Below are 23825 nucleotides of genomic sequence, written 5' to 3'. Positions count from 1 at the left end.
AGTCAGTCACTTAACCAACTGACCCACCCAGGCACCCCAATCGATTATACCCTTGATGGTTATATCCAGGATGTTTCCACCAAACAGTGCAATTATTACATGTTTTGGGATGCATATATATAAGGCTATTCTAGTATAAACCTAGGTTTGACGTGTTTATTTAAAAGCTCCCTACATATTCAGTTTTATAAGTTAATGCTAAATTGTTTCCAAAGTGGTTACACCAATGTATACTCACAAATACATGTTAATTGGTAAGTAGTTTTACTGTTTCATATCCTCTGTGGTATATTAATATTGTAGCTTTGAAATTTTTCAATCTGGTATTTGTCATTCTGGATTATTATTTAATATCATTGGTTATTTGACTCATCTCTTTTTTTTTCCCCTTCCTTACCCTCATTTTGTTTTGTTTTGATTGATTGATTACTTAAGGTTTTTTTTTTTTTTTTCCTTAAACCGTTTTTCTCCGTTTACTCATTTTATTTTAGTGGTTACTATAGAAATTTTAAACAATTTAATATACTGAACTCTAAAGTTTATAAAAATTCTATCCTTCTTCTAGACAATTTAGGAATGTTGGAACAATTTAATCATCTTTCCTCTAGTTTATAAAATTTTATTAGTATAAATTATTTCTATTATGGCTTATAAACTCTCAAGGCATTATTATCATTTATTCAATTAATTGGATGTCTATGTACTTACGTGATCCTTTAAAAAGTTTTTTTTTAATGTTTATTTATTTTTGAGACAGAGACAGAACATGAACAGGAGAGGGGCAGAGAGAGAGGGAGACACATAATCCCAAGCAGGCTCCAGGCTCCAAGCTGTCAACACAGAGCCCGACACGGGGCTCGAACTCATGGACCATGAGATCATGACCTGAGCCGAGGTCGGATGCTTAACCGACTGAGCCACCCAGGCGCCCATGTACTTATGTTATCCTTATTCATCAACTAATATTTTAGACTTTTTGAAACCAATGCCATTTTACTTATATTATACACTATGGAATTTCCTTTTGATAAAATCCATTCACAGCAGCTTGGGTTCGCCTGTCTGAAAATGTCCCACGTTACTCTTATTTCTCATATTAAAAGTGTTGTTTGTTTTTATTAGTTATAAAATTCTTGTTGATAGGACTAGCATGTATTATATGTTTATAGTCTCTGGAATTTTACTAGTAAGAGTTGTTTCGTACCTGATTGTGAAGTAGTTTCTTCTTCTTCTCAAGATGATTTCTATTTCCTACTCCCAGCATCCCAATCCTGGAGATACTGGCAATCCAGGGATAATTTTAAACCGAATTTTGCATGATTTTTTTTTTCCTTCCACATCATCCCTCCAGGATGAATGTGATTTCAAACTTGGCTTATGGTTAGAACATCTCACAGGACAAAATTCTCTTTGTTTTTTGTTTTATTGTTTTACATTTATTTACATCTTTCTCCCTATCTTGAGCACAAGTGCAGGAGACAGGTAAATTTTCCTCTTCTTATGCAGAGGTGGAAGGATGAGGGTACTGGCGAGTGATGGATTTTCCTTCTATTTCACTCTTAGGCTAATGATGTATCACCTTAGGGAGTTCTCGCTAAGAAGAAACCTAAGTTTTATTACCTGTGTCTTTTCTCCCAAAAGGTTGCGGAAACTAAAGCTGAAGAATATAAGTGAGTAAATAGCGTTGAGGTGAAAGAGGGTTTTATGGTTCACTTACCTCTGTGAGTTCACTTAGATTTTGGCATTAAGATTTCAATTTCCTGGCTACCGATAAAATTAAACAATGTTTAAATGTATGATAATCCAGCATTTTTAACTGTTTCAGCAGAAGAATTGACCAACTATTTATTGAGTTGGCTGTAATCATGAAAATAAAGTTATGTCCATAAATTTGTGTGCTTCAATAGGAGTTTTTATTTTTCAAACCTGAGCGTTAGGGAAATAGAGAGGACTAGAGGGAGACCTTTATAAAAATGTAAATTTCTTGGACTTACGGTTTTTTGTTTTGTTTTGTTTTATAGTTTAATGCATTTTAATAGCAAACTTACAGGAACAGCACAGAAGACAGACAGCATTAAAAACAGGTCCTTGCATGTAGGACAACTCAGTTAGAAAAGTAGAGTGAATGGATGGAATCTACCGTATGATAAAAATGCTACAAACACCATTTAGTTGTCGTCGATAAGAAATTTACTTGTTTTTAAAAAAAATCCAAGTGCTGGCATTGTCCAAAAAACTTAACAGGTTTATTTATAATTGTTATAAGGTTGAACTGCTGAAACGTGTTCACTGAAACATTTTGACGTGCATTCATGCACGCATTTATATTAAAAATTCACATACAAATGAAAATGGAGACACTGCCAATGCCTGATTTCTGTCCCCCAGTTTTCTATTTGCAATCATATACTTAGGTAGTTTTGACCCCATGGTGGGGGTGGCGGGGGGGGGGGATATCTAACGTTCAGAACCACCAATAACAGGAAGAAGAGATTTTTTTTTTTCTTTTTTTTGAATGAAATGTTTTCCATCAGGGTGGTTTCTTAAGCACATTCTCCACATACGCGGTGTGCTAGTTGGATATCTTTGGACGTAATTGTTACACGTTTGGCACGTGACACAGGTTGGTGTCTTCAAAGAGGCCCGCCAGATAGGCCTTGCTTGCTTCCTGAAAAGCACCAACAGCTGTGCTCTGGAGGCCCAGATGTGTTTTGAAGTCCCGAGCAATTTCTCACAGCAGATGCTGGAAAAGAAGTTTGAGGATCAGGATCAGAAGTTCAGGGGACTTCTGACAAGGTCGAATTTGCGGGGTGCCCCGGTACCAGGCCTGTAAGGATGAGGTTTCTTCACCCCTCCAGTAGAGGGCGCACTCTTGTGAGCGCCTCTTGTAGTCAGTTACTTCCTCGGTGCTTTACCACCTGTCGATTTGCGGGCAGTCAGCTCTGTAGGAGCCCTGGTACTGAGACATCCTTCCTTTACCCCCTTCTTGGGCTGGAGCTCAGCGACCTAGAGGTGGTGCTGGCATTAGCAAGCGAGGGGGCGTGGCTTCGGCTGCAAACACAGTTATCATGTTTATTTCTTTTGCAAAAAAAAGTGAGATAAAATCAAAGAAAGGCTGAGGAGGCCATGTAAGAGCCTAATCTATGTGATTTTTAATAAACATTGTTTTTTTTTTCAGTGTGGAAATAGTGGGAAAAGGAAGAATATAGAGTAATCAAAGAAAATCTCTTGAACTGACTTTGCATGATGGACCAACCTCATACAAACAGATTGGCTTTTGAAAATAAAGGGGCCCGTGGGGATCGCAATTTGGAATAAAAAGTGGAACTACCCAGAAAAATCAAGATTTACCTGGGGAAAACATGGAGAGGTCAAGGTTGGTGCAGCACCTGTGTTGGAGCAGAACGGTGGCTGTAGGCCATGGCTGGAAAGACTCTCAAGTTTCTATTTCTTTATTTTTTTCTTTATTGATGTGTTGCTGATATTAGTCATGGTGGCACTAAAAGTAGGCCAGCAGGGAAAGGAGCCACTAATAACAGATCTCATGTATGCGTTCTTGTTTTTCTATCACAAGTAAGACTCACACTTTAGGTTGAGTAATTATTAATATTCTTGAACTTTATCTGAATTCTGGAGGCAGTGGGGTGGCCATCTCAGACAGGCAAGTCATTTCTGAGACAGATGAGGTATTTTATATTACTGTTAAGAGATGAAAACCTCATTTTTGGATCCTTAAATGGACTGAGAGAAGAAGGAACAACAAAGGCAAGAAATACATACTTAGGATAATTTAATGATTTTTTCTTGTAGTGCAGATATGCAGAGTAAAGTGCATCCAATCAGTGGCATCTTGCCCTCCATTATATTTACATTATCAATTTGCTATGTGGCTATGTTTTTCTTTTTCTTTTATTTTTTCAGCACATCTCTGTGTCTCTTTTCCACCAATGCCCCTTAAAATGCTTACTAGATTGATTTTGGAGTCACACATCTAGTTGTACAGGTGTGAAAAGTTTTTAAGATTCTACCTCTGTTATCTTCTTTGGTTATGGGAAAATCCTGGAAAAAGCAAAAGCAAAAACTAGGAACAAAACTTGTTGTGAAATATCTCTGGATTTGAAGGCCTTGAATTCAGTGATCTTTGGACGTTTCAATGCTAAAGAATTTATCTTGATATGAAGATTTTCTTTGAACCATCAACAATATTAACATTAGAGTTTTTGTCTCTATTGAGACATGAGAGAAATATTGGGCAGTTTATACATTCCTAAGTTTCAAAGAGAATCAGGTACATAACTGTCTTCTAGAGATAGCATTCTTGTCAGCCTGGTTCTGGCAAAAGCAGCAAAAAAGAATATATTTTATTCTTTATTATTTTTAAGAGTTTATTTATTTTGAAAGGGAGAGAGAGACAGAGAGACAGAGAGAAAGGCAGGGGAGGAGAGAGAGGATAAGAGAATCCCAAGCAGGCTCCTTGCTGCCATTGCAGAACCCGACACGGGGCTTGAACTCACAAAACTGTGAGATCATGACCTGAGCTGAAACCAAGAGTTGGATGCTCAACTGACTGAGCCATCCAGGCACCCCTCAGATATATATTTTAAAAAACATATACTGGCTTAATTCTCAGATTAACTTAGGTTAGTTCTGAAAATTGAGGCAGAATGGAAGCAATCAGAAGCCTCAGTCTTATATGATATCCTTTCAGAGGTGCAATATGACAAATTTGTTATCTGTGTGAGGTTATTTACAGCTTTCACTCACATGGTACTGAAATATAGGGTATTAATAATGGATTCTTCATATTTAAATAAGTTTATATGTGATACTGACTTTTTTGTTTAGATTTGTATTATCTTGATAAAAACATACTTTCTCTTTCTTAATGGGAGGTCCTTAAAATACTTTGTTGTTATGCATATAATCCATTTTTAGGGTTTTTAAAATATATATATATATATACACACACATATACATATACATATGCATATACATATACGTATGCATATACATATATGTATACACATACATATACATACATATGTATACGTATACATATACATATATGTATACATATACATATACACACATATGTATACATATAAATATATACATATACATATATGCATGTATATTTGTATATACATATACATACACCTACATATACATATATACATATATATGTATATATACATGTATATATATGTGTATATATATATATACATATATATATATACACTTCATATATGTATATATAAGAAAGAAACATCTCATCCTATTAACTTAGAAAAGGTATGCTCTGTCAGCATAGGTCAAATAACTCCATAACAAACATGCTCCAAAAATCTCTGTGACTTGAAAACCACAAATGCATATTTCTTGCTGCCTTTCATCCCCATTGAAGTATAGCCAGACACTCTATTCCACATACTCATCTTTGACTTATGGCCATCATCTCAAATTTTACTGGTCACCATTTCAGAGCTAAGTGAGATTAAATATCAGCTTTTCCACTCACAACTCAAAATCCATATCTGGTTACATGGCTACATCCGCTTAGAAGTGGGCCAAAAAGGGCATTCTTGGTAAGTACCTTAAAGGACAAGATGCCAGAAGGGTTTGCTGAACACTTCATGACCACCAAAATTTACCCTTGTGATCACCAAATATCTGATTCACTCTTCTTTCTGCGTATAATATATGCTTACTCACCTCTCAAAGTAAACAAGTCTTAAGCACTAACTCATCATAATGACAATCTGAAAGTGATATATGTTGGTGTTTGCATGGAGGTGATATGTAAAATTCTCTATAGCAAGACCAGATATGACTTTTCTTGATCCAGATATATATGTCATTGGCCCTCACACCCCAATATATAATGGTACAACATATGCTGGAAAACTGCAATCAATAACACATTTAGAAAGGAGAAGATGCCTGGGTGGCTCAGTCAGTTGAGCATAGGACTCTTGACTTCAGCTTAGTTCATGATCTCATGTGGGATAGAGTGCTGGGTGAGGCTCTGTGCGTGTCTGAGATTCTTTCTCTCTCCTTTTGTCCCTCTCCCCCACTCAAAAAAAAAGTTGCGGGGGGTGTAAGATACACAGCAGGTAGTAATCTATAGCAATCCTGAAACCACCATTGGGAAAACTTTTGAGATATCCTTACCCTCGTGGTGAGGAATGTTCTTTGAATATTCTCTGATTCTGCTCTGCGGGAGCAGTGTTTTCTCAGCCTAATGTTTTCTGTGACTCTTTGCATGTCTTTCACAGATTTTACCCTCTTATTGCCATTTCTGGCCACATCTGATGTTCAAAGTAGAAAACTATATCCTCCTGAGGACTGAATAACCTTCCCATCCATATTCCTTTTCAGAGAAAGCTTGTTTTAAGTCTTAGACAGTTGCAATCTCTTTTAGTGTAAGTTATGGTTCTTTAGGCAGTATGACTCTCTCAGTAACTTATCTACCTTCTTAACAATTGGAGTCCAATCAGTTCCATGTGCCAGTAACTACAATGACAGTTCTGTTTGGGAGGGACATCCCTCTTTCCCTAGACTTATTCACAAATAGCTTGAGCTTATCAAATTTAGTAAGCATATTGCATCATTCAACCTTTTTCTGAACAATTTTTCCAACAAAAGAGACTTTCTGAAAAAAAAAAAAAAACAACCACGAATTCTTTCAGAGGCTTTAGCAATAGATGTAATGGTTCTCCATTTGATTTGACCCCCTTGCAATTTGGAGTTTGATATTTTTGTTATGACTTTCCTTATTTTGATCTTCATTTTCTTAGGGTTAAGGAGCAATATCTACTTCCAACATAAAATTTCTGAAGTCTTTGTATACTCTTTTATCCCTGCTTTCAAATAGATTATTTACTGAAATAATTTCTTGTAATATCTTGTCAAATATAGGTGGTACATGCACCTTTGACGACTATCATTCTGATGCGCGATTTCTTCTCTGAATGCTACAACATTATTAACTATGTATTCTGACTGTCAAACTATCTCAAGTGATTGTTTAATCAAATGTTTTGATACCACATAACATGGATTTCCATTTTTCAGTTCCTTGCCTTCAAATAACCCATTCTTAAGACTGCCATGTATTTAGATTTGTTTCTTTGGTGATAGCAAATCTCTCTTTTGGTATGATGCCTGTGTCAGTCCAAATAGAGCCTTGAGGCGAAAGTTCCCAACCAAGATATCACAAACTGGGAAAACGGGTAAAAACATTCTTACCAAATTAGTGAAACATTTGCAGGTAGATGACTAGTTTAAAGATTCTTGTGGAGATAAGAGTCCGTGTTCAAAATACGGGGAGGTATTTTCGTATTCAAGTAGCTCAGGAAACCGTACTAGTGACTGAGTAGTGATCTTTTCCACAGAGTACACACTTTGACATCAGTGTTGAAAAGAGTGGGAAAAACACTAACATAATGAATACTACCATCATGATGTTGATCCAGGCTTATGGAAACACCAGTTAAAAAGGGTTAATTTAAAATACTGGATACAGCTATAAGCACTATTCAGCTCTTGGTAGCACTAAGTTTCAAACACTTGTTGGTTCCCTGGGTACAAGAGTTTATACCTTCCTTTCAATTCATATTGAAGGCATTTAATTCAATCCAGATACACTATTCTATGTCTCAAGTATTTTTGGTCTGGTGACTAGATATCATCAAACTATACAAATAAGAAAGACCCTCAAGTAATTTGAGGACTAGTATAAGAGTGGGGGAGAAACACACACAAAGTGATATTAATGTATAGAATGTGGGTGGTACAAATGGCCTGGATATTCAACAGTGAGGAATACTTGGAAGGAATCATAACATGCTTTCTGAAGAATATATGTTTTGATACTGGAATTGAAAAATGGATACAATGTCAATGCATACACATGAATCTGAGTATGGGAAAGAGAATTAAACGTAAGGGGACCACAAAATATTTCAGGGGGGTATTGTTGGGGGAATTGTAAGTGGGTGCGCTGGGCTGTAGAGAACAACAATATAAGAAACCTGCTGGAATTAAACTGTAAGAGACTCTTAAATACATAGATGGGGGTTCGGGGTGAAGGGAAAATAGGTGATGGGCATTAAGGAGGGCACTTGTTGGGATGAACACTGAGTGCTGTATGCAAAGAATCATGAGAATCCACTCCCGAAGTCAAGAGCACACTGTATACACTGTATGTTAGCTGACATGATAATAAACTATATTTTAAAATTTTTAAAAAATTGCAAAAAATTAAAAAATAAAAATAAATAAAATAAAATAAATTTTTAAAAAGCTGATAGAATTAAAAAGCAATGTGAAATTAGGTAGAGGCCAGTCTTCTCTTTGCTCAATATGTGAATAAATTTTCTCTCCTGGCTTACTCTCTCCAGTACTTAAATCTTCACTGATTACTCTCCCCTCTTGACCACTAACATATTTATATCACATAACGTACAAGACAATTATAAAAAGTATTGGTTTGTATATGTATATGTAAACATTTAATTTTTGTCCTTCTGATGGCTGAATCTCTATAGATTTTCTTATATGATTATGGTATATAGTATAATATTGACTATTGATTAATTGTAAAAATAAGTTAAAGTTACCGTATGAAATATAATTCGGGGCCCATTGCTATTTTTTAAAATAAAAGTTGGGGCGCCTGGGTGGCGCAGTCGGTTAAGCGTCCGACTTCAGCCAGGTCACGATCTCGCGGTCCGTGAGTTCGAGCCCCGCGTCGGGCTCTGGGCTGATGGCTCAGAGCCTGGAGACTGTTTCCGATACTGTGTCTCCCTCTCTCTCTGCCCCTCCCCCGTTCATGCTCTGTCTCTCTCTGTCCCAAAAATAAATAAACGTTGGAAAAAAAAATTTTAAAAATAAAATAAAAGTTTACTACAACACAGCCACATTTGTTTATGTACTATCTATGACTGCTTTCATAATACAATGCCAGAGCTGAGTAGCTGTGACAAAGACTGGCCTGCAAAACCTAAAATATTAATCATCTGGCCCATAACAGAAAATTCATCCACCTCTTACATACTGCATTTATAAATGTGGTCAATACATTAATATTCTCACATACATTTTTATCCTAATCGCCTACCGTTCTGTGTCAAAGATATTTCCATTATATAGCCTCCAAAACGAAGGAAGAATATATGATCTATTATGAATTACTTTTAACAAGTCTTTGCCACATGTCTATTTAGATCATTAGTTTCAAAAGGAAGGGCAAGAAACTATTGACGCAACAATTATTTAATGAAAATAACCAATATATATATAGTTCAGATTATGTGATCTAATTGGAAGAGATTAGGAGGTTAAATGCCAGAGTAAATAGTACTTTGCTAAAGATCTCTATTGAAATTTTAAAAATTTTGCTATGACTTTACAAATAACATTCTAGCCAACATGCTATCACACCTATTTGGTTTCCTTCCAAGGAAAGAAAATAAACTTACAAAGAAATAATTGATTTGGCTGAAAAGGCAGAAAACCTACTCTCTTTCTTACACAGCTATTTGTACTGGGTTAAGCATAGATATAGCAAAAATAAACTGCTGGCTTTAAAATTTCTACTAAAAATTGTAGTCGTTTAAGAACGTCACACATTTCCAGTAAGATCTGGGAACCACAGTGTTTGGGAGATGTTAGATCTGATCAACACCAAAGGACAGTCATAGAAACATTAGAACAGTTACTACTGAGCATTTGCATGGACAGGCTATAAGTAGTATGTGTATTTCTTTAAATTTTGCTTCAAAATATGATGCATGTTATAATAAAATATTATGTTTTCTTTAATACTTTAATACTTCATTTTCTTCACATAATGTTAAATAAAGGAATCTAATACTGATAGCAAAAATTATTAAAGGAATAACGTGCCGATCCTTATTCATAGTTGATTATCACTTAGAACAACTGTCTACTTACGTTAGACACTAACGTAAGTAATATAGTAAAAGTTTAAGTGAATGGGCTGTAGAATCAGAGAATCCTAACCTCAAATCCTAGTTCCTTCTCTCTTTAGTTGTATGGCCCTGATTGATTTAGGAATTTTCTGAGCCTCAGTTTATGTATAAAATACATTTAATAATAAGACCTAGTTCTTTGGTTTGTATTAGGTTTAAATGAGAAAATGAGCACTTGGGAGAGAATTGGCACCAAATAAATGTCTTCTTATTGTTGTTTACTGTCATGGTCTCTAGATTTCCAGTGGAAGATTATAGTAATTGGAAGAAATAGTCATTGGTTAAAAAAACAAAACAAAACAAAACCCCAAAAATGACAACCCATCATAGTCCTGCAACTAGTTGGTGAAAGAAAAGCCTTGAAAACAAGTGAGCTTCCTTCAAGTTCATTTCCTCATGTTTTACCATTGTGTTCTTTTTAATTTTTGTACCTGGTTGTACTATTATTTTTAACTCTAACTTAAACTGTTTTTTTTTCCTAGTACTCAGAAAGAAGTACCCAATTGTGATCTAAGATTCCTGTGAAATGTGGTAGACACAAAAGATACAGCAAAGCAAAACTTACTTTTTTAACTTAAAATGAGATTAATTTTTCCAAAAGGAATGTATTAAAACATGCCACTTTTTTTTTTAATTTTTTTTTCAACGTTTATTTATTTTTGCGACAGAGAGAGACAGAGCATGAACGGGGGAGGGGCAGAGAGAGAGGGAGACACAGAATCAGAAACAGGCTCCAGGCTCTGAGCCATCAGCCCAGAGCCCGACGCGGGGCTTGAATTCCCGGACCGTGAGATCCTGACCTGGCTGAAGTCGGACGCTTAACCGACTGCGCCACCCAGGCGCCCCAAAACATGCCACTTTTAATGAAAATATATAATGAGAAGAGCATTATCTACTATTCTCACCAATAGTAAAAAGTTCTGATTAACTTTCAAAACAAAAAAGTTTAAATGGAAAAAGATATGCATTGAAGTGGACTATATATGCATTTGTATATATACATATATATTTGTATATATATATACGTATATATGCATATACACACAAACATATATATATTTATATATGTTTATACATATGTATTTATATATATATTTGGTGCCTTTTATATATATATATGTTTATATGTATATATTTGGTGCCTTTTGAAGATTTGAACAAGATTCATATCTGTATATTAGTTGAGATTAAAAAATGTGAAACACCAAGGCTTTCTCACAATATGCCAAGTTTTAACTTTCCAGTCTCTAATGAACAAGATACAGTTGTATGGACAAACTAATGAGAAATATGGATAAATATTTCAACACAAAATAATGTATTCTCACAGTACATGGATAAAACACATGCGCCTCAAGTAGGAAATATGCTGTGTATGTAGTTCCCTTCTTTTAAACTGCTGGAAAATTATTGATTGGAAACATTTAGAAGATCAATTGGTGAATGCTCATAGTTCATCATAGAGACATTTAAATATGGTGATTATGTTACTTTTGAACTGAGTGTCGATTAAATTTTCTTATAGGAAACCATACTTGGGGAATTACCTTAAAATAATCTTAAATCCCAGATTAACCTTTTCTAATTGGCATGCTTTAGAATCATCAGTCACAAATTAACAAAGTAGACAGGTTAACAACAACAACAACAAAAATGCCCATTACACCTCACAACAAAATGTTCCAAAAATAATGAACTTACATCTACTACAATAAATACAGTGTGTGTATATGTGTGTGTATGGGACAGAAGTGTCTATAGTTGCTGATTTAGAGTTGATTTCATGTTCTTTGCATTATGAAGAAATCAAAGGCCATTTTATTTCCTCTTAAATCTCAGAGTTTTTTTGAAGTAAGGAAAAAAAGCCCTAGCTTTATTCTAAAAGCTGTAAGTACATCCTTATTGTGCTAGAATTTTGGCAACTTTAATGCGAAAACTTGACATCAAGAAGACACGAGATTTGTGGAATTTACCACTGACAAAGACAGCAAAAGTGTATAGTCACTTCTGTGACGACTGGCATGATTGGATATAATGGCCTCATTTCTATCGGGCTTGTGAAAGGGATGATGGCAAAATAACTATGGGTTTCTTTTATGGTCCAAGCAAGTAAAAAAAAAACAAAAAAAAAAAACAAAAAAAAAAAACAAACCCAGAGTAGGCAGCTTCCTGTGCTGTATGTTTGCACTGTTATTGATACTGAACAGTGTTTATAAACAAAATCTCTGCCATTCATTTGATTGTGAGTTTTTTTTTAAATATTTTATTAAAACTTTATATTTTTATTTATTTTAAAAATGTTTAATGTCTATTTATTTTTTAGAGAGATAGAGCACAAGCAGGGGAGGGGCAGAGAGAGAGAGAGACCCAGATTCTGAAGCAGGCTCCAGGCTCCGAGCTGCCAGCACAGAGCCCGACACGGGGCTGAAACTCACAAACTGCGAGATCGTGACCTGAGCTAAAGTCAGGCGCTCAACTGACTGAGCCACTCAGGTGCCCCAAGACTTTAGATTTTTAGAGAAGTTTTAGGGTCAGACCAAAACTGAGAGGAAGATACAGAGATTTGCTATTTGTCCCCTGCCCCAAATATGTATAGCTAGCCCCCTAATCAACATCCCCAGCCAGAATGGGACATTTGTTAGATTTGACAAACCTACATTGACACATCATAATAAACCAAAATCCATAGCTTACTTTATTTAGTTCACTCTTGGTGTTAAACAACCTATGAGCTTGTATAATGTAAATGACACACGTTCCTTTATTATGGTATCATACAGCATATTTGCACAGCCCTAAAATTCCTTGGTTCTCTGCCTATTCACCTTTCCTTACCCCAACCCTTGACAAACACTGATTTTTCTACTGCCTCCATAGTTTTGCTTTTTCCAGAATGTCATATACGTGGAATTATACAACAGGTAGCCTTTCCAGATTGGCTTCTTCATGTAGTAATGTAGTAAGGTTCTTCCAGGTCTTTTCATAGTTTAATCACTTCTTTTTAGCACTGAATAATAGTATATTGTCTGGATAGATCACCATTTATACATTCATTGTTCGAAGGACATCTGGATGGCTTCCAAGTTTTGATAATACGAAGAGAGTTTCTATAAACATCTGTGCAGGAGTTTGTGTGTGGCTTAACTTTTCAACTACTTTTGGTAGTTGAAAGGGGCCATTTTGTATTCTGACCGGTAATTCCTGAGAGTTCCTGTTGCTACACATCCTTGCCAGCAATTGATGGCAGCAGTGTTTCGGATTTTGGCCATTTTAATAGGTATTAGTGATACCTCGTTGTTTTTAATGTGCCTTTCTTAGTAACATATGCTTCACATCTTTTCCTATGCTTGTCATCTATACATCTTCTTAGCTGAAGTATCTGTTGAAGTAATTACCCCCCTCTTTTTACCTCAGAGTGGTTGTTAATCTTGGATTTTAATGATTCTTCTACATCGTGGGTAACAGTCATTTACAAGTATGTCTTTTGCAAATATTTTCTCCACTTCTGTGGTTTGTGTTCTCATTCTCTCGACATTATCTTTCACTGAACGGAAGTTTTTTTTAATTTTAATAAAATGCAGCTTATCAATTACTTATTTCATGGATCATGCCCTCGGTGTTGTATCAAATAGTCATTGCCATAATCGTGGCTATCTACAGTTTCTCTTATGTTATTTTCTAGGAGTTTTATACTTTTGCATTTTTCTCTTAGATTTATGATCCATTTGGGGTTAATTTTTTTGAAGGGTATAAATACTGTGTATAAATTTACTTTTGTATATGTATGTCCAATTGTCCCAGGCTTATTTTGCTGAGAAGACCATTTTTTAAAGTTATTTATTTATTTTAAGAAAGAGAGAGAGGAGAGAGAACACATGCACATGACGGGGAAGGGCAGAGGGAGAGAGAGAATACCAAACAGGCTGTGCACTGACAGTGTGGAGACTGATGCGGGGCTCGAACTCACAAACCTGTGAGATCATGACGTGAACTGAAATCAAGAGTTGGACGCTTAACCAAGCCACCCAAAAAGACCACTTTTTGTTTTATTTTAATGTCTTGGCTCCTTTAGCAAAGATTAGTTGTCTGTATTTATGAGGATCTGTTTCTCGGTTTTCTATTCTATATCAATGGGTTTTTTGTTTGTTTTGTTTTTTTGTTTTTTGCTTTGTGTTTTGTTTTGTTTGTTTTTAATCTATTCTTGCAATAGTACCATTCTGTCTTAATTAATGAGGCTTTATAGTAAGTCTTACACTTGGGTAGTGTCAGTCCTTCAACTTAAATGTTTTGTTGTCTATTCTGGAACAGAAGAGACATATGAACTTTAGATTCAGTTTGCTGTTTTCCACAAAATAACTTGGTGAGATTTGACTGAGGTTGCTTTGAATCTATACATCGAGATGGGAAGAACTAATATCTTTACAATATTGAGTCTTTCTATACATGAACATGGAATATCTTTCTAATGATTTAATTCTTCTTTAGTTGTATGAATCATAGTTTTATATTTTTTTTAATAAAGATATTGTACATATTATGTTAGATATATACTTAACTAGTTCATTTTAGGGGGGTACTCATGTAAATTATGTTTTTTAATCAAATCATTTGTTCTCTGCTGGTATATAGAAAAGTGATTGACCTTGTATCCTGTAATCTTGTCATAAGGACCTTGTATACTGCAACCTTATTATAATGAATTATTGTTCCAGGAGGGTTTGTTGTTCGTTTGCTTTTTTGTCAGTACTTTTGCATTTTCTTTTTATTCATTTATTTTTAAAGATTTTTATTTTAGAGAGAGAAAAAGGGAGCAAATGGGGGAAAGGGGCAGAGGGAGAGAGAGAGAATCCACACTGATTGTAGAGCCTGATGCAGGGCTTGATCCCACGACCCTGGGATCATGACCTGAGCTGAAATCAAGACTCATATGCTCAACTAACTGAGCCATCCAGGCACCCCAGTTCTTTTGTATTTTCCATATAGACAGTCTTGTCATGTGGGAGCAGAGAGTTTTATTTCTTCCTTTCAAATCTATAAGCCTTTTATTTCCTATTCTGTTCTTATTGCTTTAGCTAGAACTTTCAGCACAATGTTGAAAAGGAGTGGGGACATGGGACATCTTTGCCTTTTACCTGATCTTAGGAAGGAAAATTTCGAGTTTCTCACTGTGATAGTTCCGTTTATTCACAAAGGATATGTTTCAAGACCCCTGGTAGACACCTAAAACTCCAGATAGTACTGAACCCTGTATCTATATGATTTTCCTGTAAATAAGTAAATAAGTAAAATAAGGTTTAATTCATAAATTTGGCACAGTAAGAGATTGACAACAATAATAAAATAGAATAATTATAATAATATACTGTAATAAATGTTATGTGAATATGGTCTCTCTTTGTCTGTCAAACTGTATTATATTGTATTCACCTTTTTTCTTCCCGTGGTGATGTGAAAATATCTATGTGATAGATGCAATGAGGTGAATGATGTAGGCACTGTGACCTAGTGTTAGGATACTATCATTTGCTTCTGAACTGTGGTTGACCACAGGTCACTGAAACTTCAGAAAGTAAAACCACAGATTGTATGTGTGTGGGGAGGGGGTGGGGAGGGAGTCTGCTGTATTACGTATAATATTTGCTGTAGGGTTTTTGTAGATATTCTTGTTAAGTAGAGGAAGTTCCCCTCTATACTTAGCTTTTTTTGCATCTATTGATATAATACTGTTATAATCCTTACTTAGTTTATTTATATGATGGATTACATCAATTGATATTCTAATGTGGAACCATCCTTGCATACCTGGGATAAACTGGTCATAATGTATAATTGTTTTTATACACCATTGGATTGGATTTGCTAATATTTTATTGACAGGGCCTATGAATTTTTCCCATGCTAATATTTCCTAGACATATAAACATTAAGACTGTGTCACTTAAGCTCATTCAGGGAATTTAACTAACAGAAAGGCAAGAGAAAAAAAGGATATTTTGAAGAGTTTAAGTCTTTCTAGAATATTTATAACAGTTTTCATAAAATGAAAGAAAAAATGTTTTAACATTTATTTATTCTGAGAGAGAGAGAGAGAGAGAGAGCGAGAGAGAGAGCGGGGGAGGGGCAAGAGAGAGGGAGACACAGAATCCAAAGCAGGCTCCAGGCTCTGACCTGTCAGCACAGAGCCTGATGAGGGGCTTGAACCCATGAACGACGAGATCATGACTTGACCGAAGTCAGGCACTTAACCAACTGAGCCACCCAGGTGCCCTGAAAATTTCTTTTTTAACATAAAGAATAATATGTGATTAAATATGTGGTGATGCTCTTTCATTTTTTTCATATTTTATTATGCAAAATTCAAGTTCAGCATATCAGGAAAAAGTAGTCATTTAAATAGTGTTTATTTATTCAAGCATATACCACAAAATAACTGCTAAGATTTTATAATAAAAAAAAATACTTCACCTTTTAGTAAATATGTACTGTGCAGGAGGCAGTATTCTAAATCCTATATATGAATTATCTTACATACCTCTTATCACAAAGCCATGAAATATGTGTTTATCATCATCATTATCATCATCATCATTATTGCCATTTTATACATGAAGAATCTTATATTTAGAGAGATTAATTTATTTAGGGTCCTACGATAAATAAAAAGAGCATATCAGGATAAAAAATATATATCATAATTTAAAATCCATAGTATTGGGGCACCTAAATAGGTTTGTTAGTAAAGCATGTAACTTTTGGTGTTAGGCTTATAGATTTGAGCCCCACGTTGAGTGTAGAGATCACTTCAAAAAGTAAAATTTTGGGGCACCTGGGTGGGTCAGTTGCTTGAGTGACTGGCTCTTGACTTCAGCTCAGGTCATGGTCTCACAGTTCATGGGATCACTCTCTCCTTTGTCTCTGCCCCTCCCCCGCTCATATGCACATGCACATATGTGCATGTGCTATATCAAAATACATAAACTTAAAAAACTCTTTAAAAGGTAAATAAAAAATTAAAACTTAAAAAAAATCCAATGGTATTACCATTATTAATAATTTAAAATTTGGACTCCAAAGTAAAACTCTTGCAATTGTGGAACATTTACAGAAATGTTGTTCCTTTCATAATATTTCACATTGTTTACAATATATTATTACTCATACAAAATGTGCATTCAAAATGGTATGTTAATTAACTGTTAGAAATTCACAGTTTTATTATAATTTTGAATCTATATCAAGCAGTATAGCAATAATTGAGGAGATTTTCCCTTTGTTGGGTAAGAAGGGAAATGTTGAGAGGCAACTTGCTATTTTTTTTTTTAATGCTTATTTATTTTTGAAAGAGACAGAACATGAACAGGGGAGGGTCAGAGAGAGAAGGAGGCACAGAATCTGAAGCAGGATCCAGGCTCTGAGCTGTCAGTCCAGAGCCCAATGCGGGGCCCCAACTCAGGAACAGTAAGATCATGACCTGAGCCAGGGCTGGACGCTTATCCTACCAAGCAACCCAGATGCCCCAGAGATGTAACTTACCATTAAAAAATGAAAACGACAAACTTCCTTCTTTTTTGCTGTACTTGGCTGGTATACTATAGTAGCAATATTATTTAAGAGAAACGTCAGTCAATATCTGTCCAAATAAACTGTTTCATCTCTGTTTATGAATCCTATGGGAACAATGAGTTCACAAGTCAGCATGTAGCCTGACCCATCTAACTACATACTGGAAATGAGAAGTTCTATCGAGTCAAGCTCATATTCACAGTCATTGAGAAGTAAGAATCTTCTCTGTCTCTTTGTCTCTCTCTCCTTTTCTGAATGGTAGCATCCAGTAACTCCCTGCATGACAAATGATGTATACTCAAGTAAGAAGAAGAAAGAGAAAGACAAAATTACCAAAAAAGAGCTATAATATTTTATTAAAACATTTAAAAAATTACTAAAGTCTAAAAATAACACTTATTACAGTGCTTTAATGTAAGTGAACTTTAAGAAAAAGAATATATCTTATTGTTTAAATATTAATCGAGTATTCTCCCCCTTATAATGTTTCTTTTTTTCTTTCAAACGGACAATGAAAACAAAATGAATATTTTATGTTCTTTCCACTAATTATGACAATGAATTCATTGTCATATGAATATTTTATTGAGAGAAGCAATCATGTTGCTTCTTAATAAATAGGAGAATCACAGATAATCTTAGACAACGTAAGCCTTTGTGACAGTTCATATGTCAATGAAGTTGCTTTTTAAATATATGCAACTTCATTATCTTTCAGTCAGAGTTTCTAGGGAGATTCTTCTTACTGACTCTTAGCTCAACATGCTATGCATGATTTTGAGTTAGTCTCCTTAAAACCAGATGCTAAATTTAAGGGAACATTGGATATTATGTATGGTTAGTTATGGATGTTATATATAGTTAGTTATGGATGGTATATATATATAGTTAGGTACAGATATTGTGTATAGTTAGCCCTTTCTGGAACACTTGTTCTTTCTCTACTATACTAAAGTTCTAATCACCCTTCTACGGCCACCAATGTGGATGCTCTAGGATAATTTTCCACGTGATCGGTAATGATAGTAAATACAGCTTATGTTGTGCTGTGCCCATTACATATGTATTTTATTTCCTTCTTGCAATAACCCTATGACATGAAATTATCTCCCTTTTACAAGGAAGGGAGTTGAGAATGTGGACATTAGAAAGCTGCAGGGCTTCCATTCAAGCTCCATCTAACTGATTTCCTAGATTACATCAAAACCCCCTCTGTATCTGTACATCGCAACAACATTAATTTTAGTATATCCAAGAATTTCACCCTCTCCAATCCAAATAGAATAAAAAATAATGACAATGTGAAAACATCTTTAAAAATATTCAAGGTCATGATGCCTCACAGATAGTTATCTCTATGTTATTTACCCATGTATATGTATCTGTTTGGGCTTTTTGGCGGATATATAATATTGATTCCATATTTTCTGATCAATCATTTTTGGTGGTTTGTAATTGCACATACACTTTTCTTCAAATTGCATATTCCACCAATTGCATAGATAGTTTTCCTCAAAACTTCTTCATAACTGCCCTTGAAAACAGCACTAATAATATATGACCATAATATCTATATATAAAAATATTTACCAAAATTATGTTCTAGGGGAGCCTGGCTGGCTCAGTCAGTTAAGCGACCTACTCTAAATTTCAGCACAGGTCCTGTGATCTCATGGTTCCTGATATCCAGTCTTTTATCTCGTCTCCAGGCTCCACGATGACAGGACAGAGCCTGCATAAAGTTCTCTCTCTCCTTTCTCTCTGTCCCTCCCCTGCACATGCATGTGTTCTTTCTGTCTCAAAATAAACTTAAAAAATATATATATATCTTCTGTCACTACGTTAAGTACAAAAGTTCATTTCATATATGTCTTTGAAGTCTTTCAAGAAATTCCTAAGGATTCTAATGGCCAGAATGAGTCAATCTAGATCTCCTCACAATCCCCCTGCTCCCAGTCTTTTCAATGTCTCACCCCCCTTGTTTTCCAGGAAATTGTGCCCTCAAAAAGTGACAGTGAAGGGACCTACTGATAGACACAGATATTGTATCCAGACTACCTAACTTATCATTGGTCATTTTGGTATTACTCTACCCTTTTTCTAATATTTTAAGAAAAAAAAATATATTTACATTACCCTACTTTATTTTTTCTTTCCTTTTTTTTTTCCTCTTAGGAAATGAAGTAATAAATTATTAACAGTCGTACATTTTTAGGGCTATTTTTTTTCATCAAAATTGTAATGTACTTAACGTCAGGAGGCACAAGATGTTTATCTATCTATTTTGTATTTAATTTTTATGGCAATCAATAAACAGAAAAATGAGCTCGAGCTAAAATGGACACGGTAAATAAAAACATGTGGGTTTTTAATTTTTTTTCCAGTTTATTTATTTATTTTGAGAGAAACAGAGACAGTGTGAGCTGGGGAGGGTTAGAGAGAGAGGGAAAGAGAGAGAAAGTCCCAAGCAGGCTCCGTGCTGTCAGCGTCGAGTGGGGCGCAGACCTGGAACTCACAAAACCAGGAGACCATGACCTGAACTGAAACGGAGAGTAGGAGGCTTAACCGACTGAGCCACCAGGCACCCCAAAATCATGTGGCTTTGAGTGACTATTTCCTTAGATAAAAGCGTATTTACATAACTTAGAGGAAGAAGGTCCAACTACGTGAGAACACTGAGAAGCAAGCCATCCACAAAGTTTGGCGACGATGGACGAGACGTCATTCGGCAATATTATTAATTATTTGATCAGAAGATTTCTTTCCGTTTTCCTTGAGCTGTCAGTAAAGAGACTTTATAACAAGAGAGCCAGAAACCACACTGAATTATAACTTTCTTTCTGTCAGGTGCCTCATCGGAAAAAAAAAATGAAGGGAATTATGGTAGATCATAAATCGACTGATGAACACTAAAATTGAAGGGAGGCCGCAGGCCAGGAAGCCCCTAAGGTCTCCGTGATACGAATCTGCCGACCTTCTTTCGCTCCGGCATACTCTCATTTTATACGTCAGCATCAGCATATTCGTTACGCATGGGCCTTTCTTTTCAGGTTTCACATTCCAATCTTATTGGCTTAATTTATCGCTAAGAGACTGGGCAAGAAATCATCACCGGAGCAGCTGGTAGTCACACACCTGTGGTGAGCACAGCATGGCCTGTGGAATTGTGGGATCACCACGTTGTACACCTGAAACCGATGCAACCTTGTGTGTCGACGACACTTCCACGGAAACAATTCGTTTAATAAAATAATGATCCCTTGTAATGCACAAAGCATTTGAGGAGTCACTTCTTGGCCAGCAATGTATAAATGGCAGAAATGCTTCCAACAGGACAAGGGGGAGGAGGGTGGTGCAGACACACGCCGGCCGGACAGATGGGACCACAGAGGCTGCGGGGCCCGGCGTGGGGGTGGTCATCAGCTAGGTCGTCCTGAGGAGCTAACTCCGTCCATCCCTCACTTTTCCTTCTGGAGATGGAAGACGATAATAGTACCCTGTGGTTTTGTCACTGGTTGTTTTGTGACTTGAAGAAAGGTCTGTCAAGGCCTTTTTGCTCACTGAAATAAAGGTATTATTTTCTCGAAAATGCTGAATCTATTATGGAGGAAGACAGAGAGTTCGGGATTAGCATTCCCGTTTGCGGATTCATTTTTGAAACAGGTAAGCAATTGGTATTAAAATTAGGCAGGAGAAACGAGACTGCAGGCAATTTCTCAAAATCATGGTGATTCACACAAGCCGGAGGCCTTCTTTGTCTGGGTCCACAAAACCAGAGGTAGGGAAGACAGCTTTTCTCTCTCGGCCCTTGAGAGAGAGATTTCTCATAAATTTTGGTAAAGATAGTAATCTCATGGGATGCAAGAATATATTTATAAAAATCGTAAATTACACACGACAGTGTATCAGCATGAGGGTCAACGGTAAGTCTAACAAAATAGAATTAGGTAGAGTCACTAAAGTAAAGATGGCTTCTACATAGTTCTGACCATATATACATGAGCCTTTGTAATCGAGTCTTGCAACTTGTTTCCCAACACAGTGTGTATGAACTTGTACCCATAGTTACAATTCAGTAGCCTCCCTTCGTTTGCCAACTCACCCTTTCCTTCGCATGTAAGTGGCTTGACAGGATGCATGCAGCTCCCCTCAGTCAGTTACCCCAGAAGCACACAGAATCCTAGAGACCTAAGACAGTATCAGGGAACTCTATTCTGGTGGGTCATTTCATTAATAAAAAAATAAAAAATTAAAATTAACTTTTATTCTTTAATTTTTTTTAAATTGTTGTTCATTTATTTGTTTACGTAGAGAGAGCAGGGGAGGGGCAGGGAGAAAGGGAGAAAGAATCCTAAGCAGGCTTTGCACTGTCAGCGCAGAGTGCGATGCGGGGCTCAAACTCACGAAATGGTGAGATCGTGACCTGAGCCAAAACCAAGAGTCATATGCTGAACCCACTGAGCCACCCGGGCATCCCAATTTTTTGGTGTTCTTAAACACGGAGACAAAAAACTCTGTTTTTAGGACTCTCAATAATTCTCTCCCTCACCCTGTCTTCTTTGTCTTTTTTCCTCCCCTGTGTCAAGTTTGAGCACTTAGCATTGTTCTGTGGAATATTATGCTACAAATTAGAGAGCCTCATCTTACTTTGTTGAAGGACAGAATTCAATTTAGTTCCTACTTTAGGACCCAGGGGTCAATATCTAATATTTCTTTCCTAACTCATCCTGTCCAAACCACTCTTGGTGATTTTATATCTAAAAATGTTTGATGAGAGCATATCTAGAGTACCTGGGAGCCATCAAGTGCCAGAGAGTCAGCAAACCCATAGAAAAGAGAGAGCACTGGGTCTGGGCTAGAATGAGGAGTAGAGCTCTTCCTCCCAGAGCAAATCCAGGAATCCCCAGGCACAAGACAATTGTCCTGGAGAGTGAGCTCTACCTAAGTCAGCCTGATCTGCTGGACCGGAGGACAGAGGGGACTCCTCTGTGTGAACCCACTGCTTCTAGCTGTAGTTTCCCCATCAGATAGGGTTGGAAAACCCACGGGAGATGGCTCCTGGAATTGTCTACTCTTTTTACTTTGTTTTTTCTTTTGCATTTATGTCATAGTTATCTGTGTTTCCTTCATAATGATCAGTATTGAGCTTTGATTGTATTTTGTTTTTGTTTTTGGAGAGGGAGGGAGGGGCCGAAGGAGGGGGAGAGAGAGAGACCCTTCAGCAGGTTCCATCCCAGCGCAGAACCAGACATGGGACTGGATCTCAGGACTGTGAGATCGTGACCTGAGCTGAAATCCAGAGTCAAGTGCTCAATCGGCTGAGGCACCTGGGTGCCCCTGGTATTAGGCTTTTTAAAGTAAAGTGCTCTATAAATATGCAAAATAAAAATATACAATAAGGCTCAACACTCCTTACAAGAAAACACGTTCTCAGTAGGAATATCCACATGGAAATGATTTCCTCTCCCCCAGGAGAACGTGGGTTATGCCCTTTCATGGCCCCCTTCCCAGGGCCAATACTGCCTGTTCTGCAGTGTGATTTTACTAAAGATTGAAAGGTGCCCTTCTCTGAAATTCAGTTTGTCTCCTAGTATTTTCATCAATTCCTCCGCGTAAGATGCACACAACTAGCACCATATTAAAAAAAAATGAGGTACTCTACCCCCTAAATGCAGGGATCTTATTTTCTACATCGTAAGGCATACAGAACTAAAAAAAAAAAAAATCTTTTGTTAGATATGGAATGGTTAAGGCTGTTTTTTTCCTCCGTGAAAACTTTAAAGCCGGGTCACTCGTTAATATTTCTTTTCTCAAAGGACTGCATGAGATCCAGCTGTGCCAAAGAAATAGGACTTAATGAAGCCATGGAGATGTATGTAATAGCTTTAATTTTGGAGCCACGTATTTTGAAATAGGTCAGACTGCCAGACAAGTTTCTTCGAATGTTCAGAAAACAACAACAAGGGGAAACGGAGGAGGTGGGCGGTATGGGCTTAATCTTTATAACAGGAGATGAGGAAGGCTGGAGAGTGAGTGGGACAAGGAGTCAAGAAGATGGATATTTTTCTTTGAAATTTTATAATACCGCCACACCAGCTGTGCTTTTCTTTATGGTTCTATTGAGCTTTCAAACTGGGCCTGTGTGGGTTAGTTATTGTTGCTTATGTCGCCTTATATCTGATACTCCTTCAGACCTGATCCCAAGGTTAAAGCATTCCGACTGAAATATTCTCCAAGGTGTCTTCAATACAAATTCACAGTGTGTTC

General features: G+C 36.4%; 1 pseudogene; it reads right to left on the bottom strand.

Annotated features, from left to right (window-relative positions):
* Positions 1 to 2459: 2459 nt before the first annotated feature.
* Positions 2460 to 20550, bottom strand: LOC122469457 (annotated as a pseudogene).
* Positions 20551 to 23825: the final 3275 nt, after the last annotated feature.

The sequence above is a fragment of the Prionailurus bengalensis genome, chromosome B1 (genome assembly GCF_016509475.1).
Source record: "Prionailurus bengalensis isolate Pbe53 chromosome B1, Fcat_Pben_1.1_paternal_pri, whole genome shotgun sequence".
Classification (NCBI taxonomy): domain Eukaryota; kingdom Metazoa; phylum Chordata; class Mammalia; order Carnivora; family Felidae; genus Prionailurus; species Prionailurus bengalensis.
Note: the sequence above shows the minus strand (reverse complement) of the source record. Positions and strands in the feature narration are given on the sequence as shown.